General features: G+C 41.6%; 1 protein-coding gene across 6 annotated transcripts in view; it reads left to right on the forward strand.

Moving 5' to 3' along the window:
- Positions 1-12,925, forward strand: part of chd9 (chromodomain helicase DNA binding protein 9) — a 109,529-nt gene that overhangs the window by 7,705 nt on the left and 88,899 nt on the right. The gene's annotated exons all lie outside the window — the stretch shown is intronic.

The raw sequence follows: 12,925 nt of genomic DNA on the forward strand, positions 1-12,925 counted from the left end.
CTCATTGTGGCATTGAATGTTATCATTAATGATGGAATTTTGCTTATTCATTCAAAGCAACCTGTAACTCTAAATTGATATTTGGAATAGTTATTTTTTTTACTTCAGTTTGTCAAAGTTTAACCTAGTATGCCCAAATATCGCCCTATAATTTGAAAATAATAATAAACAAAATACAGGATCTTAAAAAAAAAAATGGCAGTAACCACGAAGGGCTAAAGTTGATCATAAGCCAGATGATGATGCTGCTGCACTAGTGTAGCTTTCTGCCCTAAAAAAGTTCAACTCAAACTGAGAGCCGACTGATCAAGAACAAATTGCTCCAAAACAAACGTATCAAGTTCCTAACCCAAACTAATCATTTTATGTAGAAAAGTTAAACTCTGAGATATATGGCAATGATAGCACAGGGTTCTCGCGGGTCCTTAAAAAGTCTTAAAAGGCATTGAATTCTTCAAAATAAAACTAAGGCCTTAATTGGTATTAAAATGTCTTAAATCAGTCTTTCTTAGGTCTTAATTTTTAAAACATCATAAATAGGATTATTTTTATTACGATTTATTCTTGTAATCTAAATAAAACGGGGCGGCGGACGTGGCTGTGCTGCTTTGGCTTCGTCCGGTGGGGGGGCGGCGTGGTTCGCTCCGCTCTGGCTTTGTGCTGCCCCTCGGGCTGCTGGGGGGGGGTGGTTGCGCCGGCTGCGGTCTGCCCTTCTTGCGGTTTTGCGCCGGGCGGCTTTTCTGCTCTCGGGCTGATTCTGTGCGCGGTGTGTTTCGTTGCGCGCTGTTGGCGTCGGTCTTGGTGGGGTGGGGCTGCGCTTTTGGCCGGGGGGGCGTTTTGGGGGGGTCCCGCGGCGCTCGCGGCCGGTTCGCGGCGGATGCGCGTGGGCCCCGACCGCAGGCGGGGCCGCCTGAGTGTTTTTCCTGGGCGGTGCGGTCGCGGTGGGTGTTGCGGCCGGTCGCCGGGGCTTGGTGCCGGGGGGCGGGGCGTGTTTCGGTGCTCTGTGGGGCTGGGGCGTTTCGGTCGGTGCCGTGGGGGGGCTGGTGTTCGGTGTCCGACCCTACTTCGGGGTGGCCGGCTGCCGGCGGGGCCGGCGGACTCGTCCCCGCGGCTCCCCGGGGCGGTGGCTGGGGGGCTTCTTCGTGGCTGTCTCTCCTCCTCCCTTGGTGGGGGTCTGATTTCCGGGGCTGGCCCCGCCTTGGTGCCTTCGCTTCTGGGGTCCCTTTAGGCGCCTGGGGCTTTGGGTCTCCCGGCGCTGGACTCAGTGCTCTGGGGGGGTGTGCCTCTCCGGCTCTCCACAAACACTATTGAGCATTTTTTCTATGGTTAAAACTTTACATGCACAAGTTCACCCTCACAAACAACTACAGGTGCTAGGCTTCAGGTACTTAGAGATTCACTTCCAAACAGAAACCCCACATTCATATCTTCAGGTAACACAGAGTACATGTCAGACTTAATAATATTACTTTAGCGATAGTTTCAAGGTGTTTGCTTTATTGTATATCTCGTATTATGTCTTTTGTTTGTGCTGTTCTTTTTTTCATCTCATTGCAGGTGATGAAGCAGACTGAAAATGTTTTGTCATTGTCTCCTTCCTATCTCCTCTTTCTTTCATCTTTTGTCCTTTTTTTTTTCTTCTTCTTCTGTTTTTCTGCTCTACTTACATTGCAGTGTCCATATGAACTGTAAAACTCCCTGCATAATTATAATAAAGCAATTTATGTACATGAAACAAGTGGAGCAGTATGGCAATTGCCATACCGCTACACTTGTGAAAGTAAAATCTGTTGGGCTCCTTTTGGCATCAAGACAATTATTCTTATTGCCACCTTGCCAGACAGGACACTGTAGAAAAAATAAATAAATAAATAAAACGTTAAAATTGACAAAAATGTCTCGCCATTATTGGTTCCGTCCCAATAGCGGAACCAATAAAAGCGTTGTTGCGGCCGGGACATTTGGGAGATGCGCCATTAACTTTTTGACTGGAAAATATTAGTAAGTGTAAATGTATCAAAAATTAGCTACCCAGCCAAGAGTTTTCTCCATGGCTAAAACCAGGGAACATACATGAGGCTCAGTGGATTTTGTGCAAGAAGTCATTCAAGCTCGGAACGATGGGAATTAAGGCAGTGGAGTCGCACATGCGAAGCATGAAACACGTCAAAATGGAGTTACAGAGAAACAGCCGGTATTTCTCAGTTTAGTTCCACCCTTATCTCTGCAACGCCTCCACTTATCACCAAATCAAACCTACTAAGAAAACCATACAAAGAAAAATAGCTGCAAAAAAGACTTAGCACTGGTTATGTTGTAAAACTGATTTGTTTTGTTCCCTGCTAAAACAAAGTTTGTGAATTCAGTTAAATAATTGTTAAAATACATCTGTTATTTGTGTGTTTTTAGCTTTCTTCCTGTATGGGAAGCTTTTCAAATTTTGAAACATTAGTGCAGTGGTTTAGGTTAATATAAACCTTTGGGTTAGGTTGTCGCAAGCAGGTTTTTCTTGTGAATTTGGTCTGAAATTTCTATTTCAAGTGTCATTAAGAAGTCTTAAAAAGTCTTAAATTTAACTTTCCTTATGCTGTAGGAACCTTGTAGCAAGAAGTGTGGTTGGAGGACTAGAGGTGACTTGTAATCCTAACAACATTTGACCAAATGTCAAGCATGGTGATGGTTTGCTCTGTGACCAGTTCTATTTGTGTAATACACTACAGGACTAGATTAATAAAAAAAGGGATGCATGGTTTTTAACAGGAGCACTAGTGCCCTCAAATGTAAAAAATTAGGAGCACAGAAAAATTTTGAGGAGCTATGAAGTTTCTTCAATAGCACCGTAAAAAAAAAAAAAAATGTAATTAACCTAGGTTATAATTCATGTCTCGTGAGGCTGTCTTTTTCTTTTTCAAATGGGTCACAAATGCTGAGTTACCTGCCATTTTCTGCCCTTTGCGATTTAAGGATGTACTCAAAGTCAATCCAAGGGAAGAATTGGATCCAATCTGATTTAACCCACTAAACCTCGTTAGCGGTGTCGCTAAGAATCATTAAAACACATAATACTGAAGGCCTCTCCTGTTTGCTGACATCTCCCATTAAAAAAATGTTTAGACTTCAAAGTTCCATGCCTCATGTTGTCATGGTAATGCTGATATAACCCACGGGGTTACACTTTAGTTACGCTGAGGTTAGAACGCAGGTCTGCTGCTGAGGCCAGAAAGTCCTAATTCACAGCTGATCACTTTCAACCATTGTGTTTGAGGTCTTTGAAGTGTTCACGGGGATTGACGTCTGAATCTTCGGCAGGCGTAGAGCTAACAGAACTGGCAGCGTTGTGAGGCAAGGGCTCAAACATGTACGGCTGGAAGCCTTCGACACCAAATGAAGCTTCTGCCGCCCTGGCGTCCTCTTCCATAACATCTTCATCCCCGCTTTCCTCCTCTAAATAAAAAATGTATGACAGAGGAGACTCATCCACGACCTCATGGATCGTGGATACACGACCCATGTATGGAGTCCTTGGTCCTTGACGTGGCTGATCAAGGTTGGGATCCAGCCTGTGGTCCTTTTCCGCATGTCTCTCCCCCTCTCTCGTACCCCCTTTCCTGTAAGCCTATTGTCCAAAAAACAGCCACTAATGCTGTAAAAAAAAATATGAGAGGAAAAAGAGAGTGAAATCACAGTAACTATTATGTTATTTAAATAATTTTTTGATGCTCTAAACCCTGTGACGTAACGTGATGTGGTCTTGTTCCCTAAACTTGGCAGTTTTCATATATATCATTATATCAATATTATTTCATTATATCGATATATTTTAGGGATGCACGATATAATTGGCCCCCTATCGGTATCGGCCTTAAAACTGAATATCGGACATCGGCCACCCCACCGATATTTAACCCGATATTTGATCAGCTTCTGAGTTTCTAAAGTTAAAAAAAAAAAAAAAATACTACTTCTTCTTCTTCCTCAAAAACTGATTTTTTACAGACTTAAAAACTTCTAAAGACGAGGGAAAAAATATTGATACATTAAAATATCACAATATCTTCATATGCTGATATATTGCCATTTAAAAACACCATATCAATCTCTTTTACTAATGAAATATTGCTATATGTCATCGTTATGCTTCGTTATGCTACGAAATATGTTGATATATTGACGCGGTATCGATCTATTTTACTAACAAAATCTCACAAGAATTTGCAAAATATCACGAGAGTTTGTAACAGAACGATGAAATTTCACGAGATTTTGAAAGTAAAATAGATCGATACCGCGTTTTTAAAAATCTATTTGATATCAGCATATGAAAATATATTTGAGTATATTATTTTACAAAGTGTCAGAAATGGATAACAAAACTGCTATTTTCAATGACTACTTATTTTTGTCCAGCTTTAACATCGGTATCGATATCGGTTATCGGCTATCGGAATATCGGCATATCGGATATCGGCCAAAATCCCAATATCATGCATCCCTAATATATTTCTATTATAGTTGTAACAAATTTAGTTGAACTACTATTGAGGCGGGAGCGTTGTTTTTTCAAAGTTGAGTCCTGCGTTCAAGTTCTAGCAGTGCTTCTCTCATGCTTACGTGCAAATAAGGAGGAAAAAAGTGTGCACACTTTGATGCTGCATTAGATATTGCTACCTGAAACATTGAAGTCTTGTAACTTCCGTAAGCATTTTCCCCATGCAAATTTACCATTTGGCTTTTTGGAAAAAAAAATTTCTTTACATATGTTTTAAAAGACGACTAGATATCTGGTCGTCTGCGAATGAAAGGGCTGAAATCTGTACTTGCACGCATGCCCCTATTTTATTTTATTTTTTTACTACTCGTACCAGTCTATTTGTAGGCACAAACGCTCGCACTGTAGAGCCCTGCTCCAGATTAGTCAGTTTGACCTCGGTTTAACCACTTCAGCGGTGGACAAAGTTGGAGGTTTCAGCAGGTTAGCCCTGGCTTTGTTATGGATGAAGCTGGCGAACATTGAGCTTGTGGAATGTCCTAGGCCACGACCTGTTGACAAATAGTGCTCTATGCTTAACGAACACCCCAGTTTAAATGAGATCCGCTGTTGCTGTTAATAGAGGTCAAATATTCAGCTGGAAATATGTTTTATTATTCTGAAGGATACAATAACCTGTTGGGCTTTTGTCCTGAAATTTGAGGACATTTTTGGATGTCTATAAATGTAACACTTTAAATCTGTTGCTGAAATTGTGGTGTTGGTGCTCCACGCCTGACATTTGGTTTCCCGTCAACTAGTGCAACCAAATCTGCTTTTATCACTGGGGTTGCTGTGGCAATTTCAATATAATGTACATTGTTTTTTTCTTTTAGCCTTTGAATGTATGTTGTTTTTTTTAAACCTCATATAATTACAAAGCTGCCCTCAGTTCTATTCTTATTAAACTAATTCAGCCTCTTATATTGTTGGGGCCTATCAATCTCATAAGAGTGAGTGGTTTTAAATTGCTCCAACTTGTGAAATTCAGACCTATTATTATTCAAAGCCCAAGATTGCAACTGAATATATCTGCATTCATAAGCTGTGAGATGGTGTCGTAACACCTGTTGGGTACCTAAACTACAAGAAAAGTCCAAATTAGGCCAAGTTTTTAGGACTTCTGGTGATGAAGTTGTTTTTCTTTGATATTCAGAGGGGCCAGCTTTCTTTAATTGTAAAATGTTCAAAACAAACGTTTATATTTAAAAATTCTAACCTTATAATTATATGTATGATTCAATTCAATTCAATTCAATTCAGTTTATTTATATAGCGCCAAATTCACAACACATGTCATCTCAAGGCACTTTACAGTTCAACCAGATCATACAGTCAAATTGATACAAAGTTTTCTATCTAAGGAAAACCAGTTGATTGCATCGACTCAAATACAATCCCTCACACTAAGCATGCTTGTAGCGACAGTGGAGAGGAAAAACTCCCTTTTAACAGGAAGAAACCTCCAGCAGAACCAGGCTCAGTGTGAGCGGCCATCTGCCGAGGCCGACTGGGGTTCAAGGAGACAGAAGCAGAGATACAAAAAGCAGCTGTAAAAGGCGGCCCCGTCCAGGAAACACACAGCCAGGCAGACAAGCTCCAAGGCAGCTCCCATGCCAGAGGACGAAGAGAGCACATCCAGCCAGTCACGGTCAGAGAAACAGGACCACTCTGGAAAACAGGCCGATCTCCAACATCTATAAACAAGGGTGTTGATGGAAGCAGCACAGCTGATGTTTCTTTCCAGGATGACGTCACAGCCAAACAGGAACAGACGAGGCAAAGCTACTCTGAGGAAAAGCAGAGAGAACAGAAGGTTAGAGATTGAACTAAGAGATTCTGCAGTTAGGAGAACAGAGAGAGAATGAAGCAGAATGATGAAATGGGGGTCCCTATGTCCTCCAAAAGTCTAAGCCTATAGCAGCATAACTATAGAGATAGCTCAGGATAACCTGAGCCACTCTAACTATAAGCGTTATCAAAAAGGAAAGTTTTAAGCCTAGCCTTAAAAGTAGACAGAGTGTCTGCCTCACGGACTAAAACTGGTAGTTGGTTCCACAGGAGAGGAGCCTGATAACTAAAAGATCTGCCTCCCATTCTACTTTTAGAAACTCTAGGAACCACTAGTAAACCTGCAGATTGAGAGCGAAGTGCTCTGTTAGGAACATAAGGAACAATCAGATCTCTGATATAAGATGGAGCTTGGCCATTTAAGACTTTATATGTGAGAAGGAGGATTTTAAATTCTATTCTTGATTTAACAGGAAGCCAATGAAGAGAAGCCAGGATAGGCGAGATATGATCTCTCTTTTTAATTTTCATTAGAACTCTGGCTGCAGCATTTTGGATCAGCTGAAGGCTTTTAACTACAGTTTGTGGACTTCCTGATAGTAAAGAATTACAATAGTCCAGCCTTGAAGTAACAAATGCATGGACTAGTTTCTCAGCATCACCCCTGGACAGGATATTTCTAATTTTTGCAATGTTCCTCAGATGAAAGAAGGAAATTCTAGAAACCTCTTTGATATGGGATTTAAATGACAGGTCCTGATCAAAAATAACACGACAACAAATAACACAACAGATTTTTTACTTTATTATCTGAAATCAGTTTAATCCCATCCAAATGAAGTGACTGGCTAATCAGTTTCTTTTTCAGAGACTCTGGTCCAAAGACTATAACTTCTGTTTTATCTGCATTCAGAAGCAGAAAGTTAAGAGTCATCCAGGTTTTTATGTCTTCAAGACATGCCTGTAATCTATGTAATGGGTTAGCTTCATCTGGATTTATAGCCAGATATAGCTGGGTATCATCAGCATAACAGTGGAAATTAATCCCATGCTGTCTAATAACTCTACCAATTGGGAGCATGTATAAAGTAAAGAGAATTGGTCCTAGCACTGATCCCTGTGGTACTCCACAGGTAACCTTTGAGTGTGTTGAAGATCTATCATTAACATGAACAAACTGAATTCGATCAGATAGATAAGATTTAAACCAGTCTAGTGCTGTTCCTTTAATTCCAACAAAATATTCAAGTCTTTCTAAAAGAATATTATGGTTCAACTGTATCAAATGCAGCACTAAGATCCAACAGGACGAGCACAGATACAAGTCCATTATCTGAGGCCATGAGAATATCATTAGTGACTTTCACCAGAGCTGTTTCAGTGCTATGATGAGCTCTAAAGCCAGACTGAAAATCTTCAAAAAGTTCATTATGGTGTAAGTGATCGCAAACTTGTTTGGCAACTACTTTCTCAAGAATTATGGATAAGAAAGGAAGATTGGATATAGGTCTATAATTGACCAAGTCATCTGGGTCAAGAGACGGTTTCTTAAGCAGAGGTTTAATTACAGCAACCTTAAAAGCTTTAGGTACATATCCCTGTAACAGAGATAGATTAATCACATCTAAAATGGAGGAGGAGATCAAAGGGAATACCTCCTTAAATAACCTGGTTGGAACTGGATCTAACATACAAGTTGAAGGCTTAGATGAAGACAATAATTTTGCTAATTCAGAAAGTTCAACTGGATCAAAGCAGTCTAAACCCGGTTCAGATTCCATGACTACCTCAGGTACAATCGCGGATAGAGGAGTGCTTATGATTTTATTTTTAATAAGATCAATCTTATTTATAAAGAATCCCATAAAATCATTGCTGCTAAGAACAGGTGGAATGGACGGTTCAACAGAGCTATGGCTCTGGGTGAGTTTGGCAACTGTATTAAAAAGAAATCTAGGATTATTCTTATTCTCCTCTATTAATGAGGAGAAGTATGCTGCTCTTGCTTTACAAAGGGTCCTCTTATACAGCATTAAACCATTTTTCCAGACTAGGAAGGACTCCCGCAGGCCTGTGGAGCGATATTTTCTCTCCAGTTTCCTAACATTTTGCTTCAAAGTACGCAGCTCTGCATTAAACCAAGGAGCAAGCTTTCTATTTTTAACGGTTTTCATTTTCAAAGGAGCTGCATTGTCTAAGGCAATACGCAGAGAACTAGCAACCCCATCAACAAAATCATCAACCTGTGAAGGGGAATAAGCTATGCTTTTGCACTCTGCAGCACTGCTCAGCGACACAGAGGAGAGAGAAAGTGAAGCAGATTCTTTAAAATTTATAACTGCACTATCTGATAAAGATCTACTAAAATTGAACCTTCTTTTGGGGGAGGAGAACTCTGTTAAAGTAATCCTGAAGGTTATTAGAAAGTGGTCAGAGAGGACAGGGTTGTGAGAAAATACTGTTGTTTCTTCACATTCTATGCCGTATGTCAGCACAAGATCCAAAGTATGAAGATGAGAATGTGTGGGACTATTCACATTTTGAACAAAGCCAATAGTGTCTAAGATAGCATTAAAGGCTGCTCTTAAGCTATCGCCTTCAATGTCAGCATGGATGTTAAAATCTCCCACTATGATGACCCTGTCAGTATTTAATACCAAATCAGAAAGGAACTCTGAAAACTCATCTAAAAATTCAGAGTAAGGACCTGGTGGACGATACAAAGTTACAAAAAGAAGAGGTTTTCTTGCCTTGAAATTTGGATCAGGGAAATTAAGGGTTAAATGTTCAAAAGAGTTGTAGGTATTAACTGTTTTGGGAGTAATCAGTAAGTCAGACTGGAAGATTGTTGCTACTCCTCCTCGCCCAGAACTTCTGGGTATGTGAAAATTTAAATAGCTTGAAGGAGTTGCCTCATTTATGCTCACATAATCCTCTTGCTGCAGCCAGGTTTCTGTAATGCTGTGTTCAAACCGGGGGCAGCAAAAGCAGCAAAATCGCGTCTGCTGCTTCATTTTTGCTGCTTGTACCAGTAAGTTCTGACGCGCGGCTGAAGCAACTTTGCTGCTCTGCCTGCGCGGTCCAAAAGTGGCTCTGACGCGCGTTGGGCGGAGCTTCACTATCCTTTCTCTGCCTTGCAGCTATATTTGCTGTGATCAGTGGGAATAAAGTAGTTTTAATATATTTTTAAGTGAGAAAATACACCTGAAAACTTCATCAGTGCAGTCAGTTCATCCAGATTACAATCCTGCCTCCCAATATTATTTCTGTCGGAGCCGCTCAGACCCCCACATACCGGCGGTGCGCCGACAGAAGGAATCCATTCATCAGCAGCCTCTGGCGGGTCGCCTCCTCGCGGTTTACCGCGGCGGCTGGTAGGTGTTTTTCATCTAAATAATCCGATCTGCAGGCACCACAATAATAAAAGCGAACATATTCTGCCGGCAGATGTATATATTTTAAGTTAATCATGCGTTAATAAACTGTTTAAGAGGAGTAATCAGAGCGGTCTGTGTCATCAGCGCTGTGTCTCTCTCCCAGCCAGCTCCCAGATCAGCTTCTCTGATTGGTTTACGCGGCGCGTCGAGCAGCAAAAATTAAATTTTTCCATCTCGAGCAGCAACGCGTTTGCGGCGCGTCACGCGCGTCAGATGCCAAAACGCGCCCGACGCGCTGCTTCAGCTGCTCAGACGCGCTGCGCTTGCTGCTCAAAACGCGCCGCGGGACCTTTTGCTGCGCCTTGGCGCGCGTCAACCATTGACTTTGCATGTAAAGTCACTGCTTCTGTCGCGCCAGCTGCCCCCGGTGTGAACGCAGCAGTAGGCAAAACAAGTCAATGTGATTATCACAAATCAAGTCATTAACTAGTAGACTTTTAGGGGAAAGCGATCTTATGTTAAACAGACCGCATTTAATTGTTTTAACTTTTTCCCCAATTGGAGTTATTTTGATTTTAATTAGATTATCATGATTTACTCCTTTGGGAATCTTTGCTAATTTATTAGATTTTGGTCGTGGACAAGACACTGTCTGGATGGAGTAAAGAGTGGGTAACAGTAGAGAAGCTGCAGAGAAGTGTGTTAAACTACAACTCTGCTTCCTGGTCTGCACCCTGGGTGGTCAGGGTTTTGGAGGACTAATAAATGTGGCCAGATTCCTAGAAAGAAGAGCTGCCCCATCCAAAGTGGGATGGATGCCGTCTCTCCGAATCAGACCAGGCTTTCCCCAAAAGGATTGCCAATTATTAATGTTGCCCACGTTGTTTTCAGGACACCACCTAGACAACCAGCGGTTGAATGACAACATGCGGCTAAACATGTCATCACTGGTCAGATCAGGGAGGGGACCAGAGAAAATTACGGAGTCCGACATTTTTTTGGCAAACTTACACACCGAAGCAACACTAATTTTAGTGACCTCCGATCGGCGTAACCGGTTGTCATTACCACCAGCGTGAATAACAATCTTACTGTATTTAACCTTATCCTTAGCCAGTAGTTTCAGGTAGGATTTGATGTCGCCCGTTCTGGCCCCCGGAAAACATTTGACTATGGTCCCTGGTGTCTCTAATGCCACGTTTCTGACTATGGAGCTGCCAATCACCAGAGTGGGCTTCTCAGTGGGTGTGTCACTGAGTGGGGAAAACCGGTTAGAAACGTGAACGGGTTGGTGGTGACCAGTGGGCAGAGATCCACGACTACGCTTTCTGCGTACAGTTACCCAATCGCCTGGCTGCTCAGGCACTTTTGGAGGACAGCTACGTGGGGGGCCTACTTTAACTCCTGGATGTTCAACAGCCTGAAGCCTGGATTCTAACTCTGACACCCTCGCCTCCAAAGCTACAAAAATACTGCACTTATTACACATCCCATTATCACTAAAGGAGGCAGAGGAATAACTGAACATTTGACACAGAGAGCAGGAGAGAGGAGAGGAAGAAGGAAGAGTTGGAAAAGAGTCAAGGGAGGGAGAGAGAGAAGCCATAGCAATGCTAAGCTAGCGCTAGCCTAGGCTAGCTACTCCTTGCTATCAGAAATAAAACCGTGTGAAACTGACAAGTGCTCAGTAGAAAAGTACAGTAGAAGGTGCTATGTTTTAAAGTAGTCAGTTAGAGTTACTTAGATACAGAGATATCACAGAGAAAATAACTTAACTTCAGATGGAGTTCCTCTGGACAGCTGCAACAGCTGCACACTCAGTTAACACTAGAACTACTACGGAGGGGTCAATTGTCCTTTTTACCTAAAAGCCCTACAAGAGGGTCATTTGTCCCTTTGGACCTCCTGCGGACACTCCTTTTGTTGTGGAAATGTGGCTGTTAGCAGCTCATAGCTGTCACTTGAGTCACAGAGTCGCTTGAGCCTGTGTGGGGAGGCTACACAGGCTCAACTTGGCCAAGGCAAGCTTTTAGTATAGTTTTTAGTGGATTTTTACGCAGTGAATCATCAGGATCAACGAGAATTTGGGATCAAAACTCTAAACATCTATTGTTAAAAAAATACAAAACAAAACATATTTACAATGAATGCAAAAGCAACTGTTTTCCCAGTTTTCGTGTGGAAGGTTGTGGCATAAGTAACTTATTTCAGAGACTGAAAAGAGGGACAAGAGGGACTCTGGAAAAATTCAGACAATGGCTTGAGCTTTCAATCACTGCACTATGGAACTATTGATTACACTATGGAAATACTGACTTGAATTATGTCTAACTTCTTTTACTTCTATATCTCTATATTATATCATAAATGTATCTGTCAACACTCTTTCCTGGTCATGTTAATCTTGTCTGCCTCAACTGACCTAGTATGTTTTTTTGCACATTTTTTTGCAACTCATAGAATGTTCTTTGCACAATTATCTTTATTACTCTTACTTGTACATAACCATTTGCAAGGATGTACTAAATGATTGAGACATATACAAAAGCATTTGAAATTTGATGAAAGTTATGATAAATGCCATTCTGTTGTGAGGAACTGCAAATTAGTTTTGGGATTTGTCCATGTTTTGCGAATGACATCTCAATTTCAAGAAATGAGCCAAACCAAGGGAGAAAAACTGTACTGTAACACACTGGGGAGAAGCTGTCTGTCCCTGTTTGTCTTGGCTGTTACCACTGTGAGGTGTGACCCCCTCACCCCTCACCCCACACACGGCCCATAACAGCCTCATTACCATGACAAAATGAGTGAAAAGTGTATTCGGGAAAAGCCGCCGGGACAATTGACCCCTCCCTGGAAGTTCTAGGTAGGCGGAAAAATCCTGGTATTTCTAGTGTTAATCTAAACAGGAAGTGAACAGGTCCAAACAGGAAGCAGCTCATGGACTGACTGATATTTATGATGTATGTATGATGTTTAATAAGTTATGTTATAGGGCTGTACTATCACCGCCACTAAATTGTATGCATTGTAATAGGATTTATGCGGTAAAGAGAAAATTTATCTTCAGGAGAAAATTAAGGAATACATTGGTTTTCAAAACTTTTTTGCATAACAAACCACATGTGCAGGCATGCCTCAGTGAGGCAAATACTTTGCAGGACCTGGTTGCTGGAATTAGAGCTGCAGGTCTCATAATGATAAACATGCTTTACACATCTAGACA

Source organism: Cyprinodon tularosa, unplaced genomic scaffold (genome assembly GCF_016077235.1).
Source record: "Cyprinodon tularosa strain WSP-4 unplaced genomic scaffold, ASM1607723v1 ctg50, whole genome shotgun sequence".
NCBI classification, from domain to species: Eukaryota; Metazoa; Chordata; class Actinopteri; order Cyprinodontiformes; family Cyprinodontidae; genus Cyprinodon; species Cyprinodon tularosa.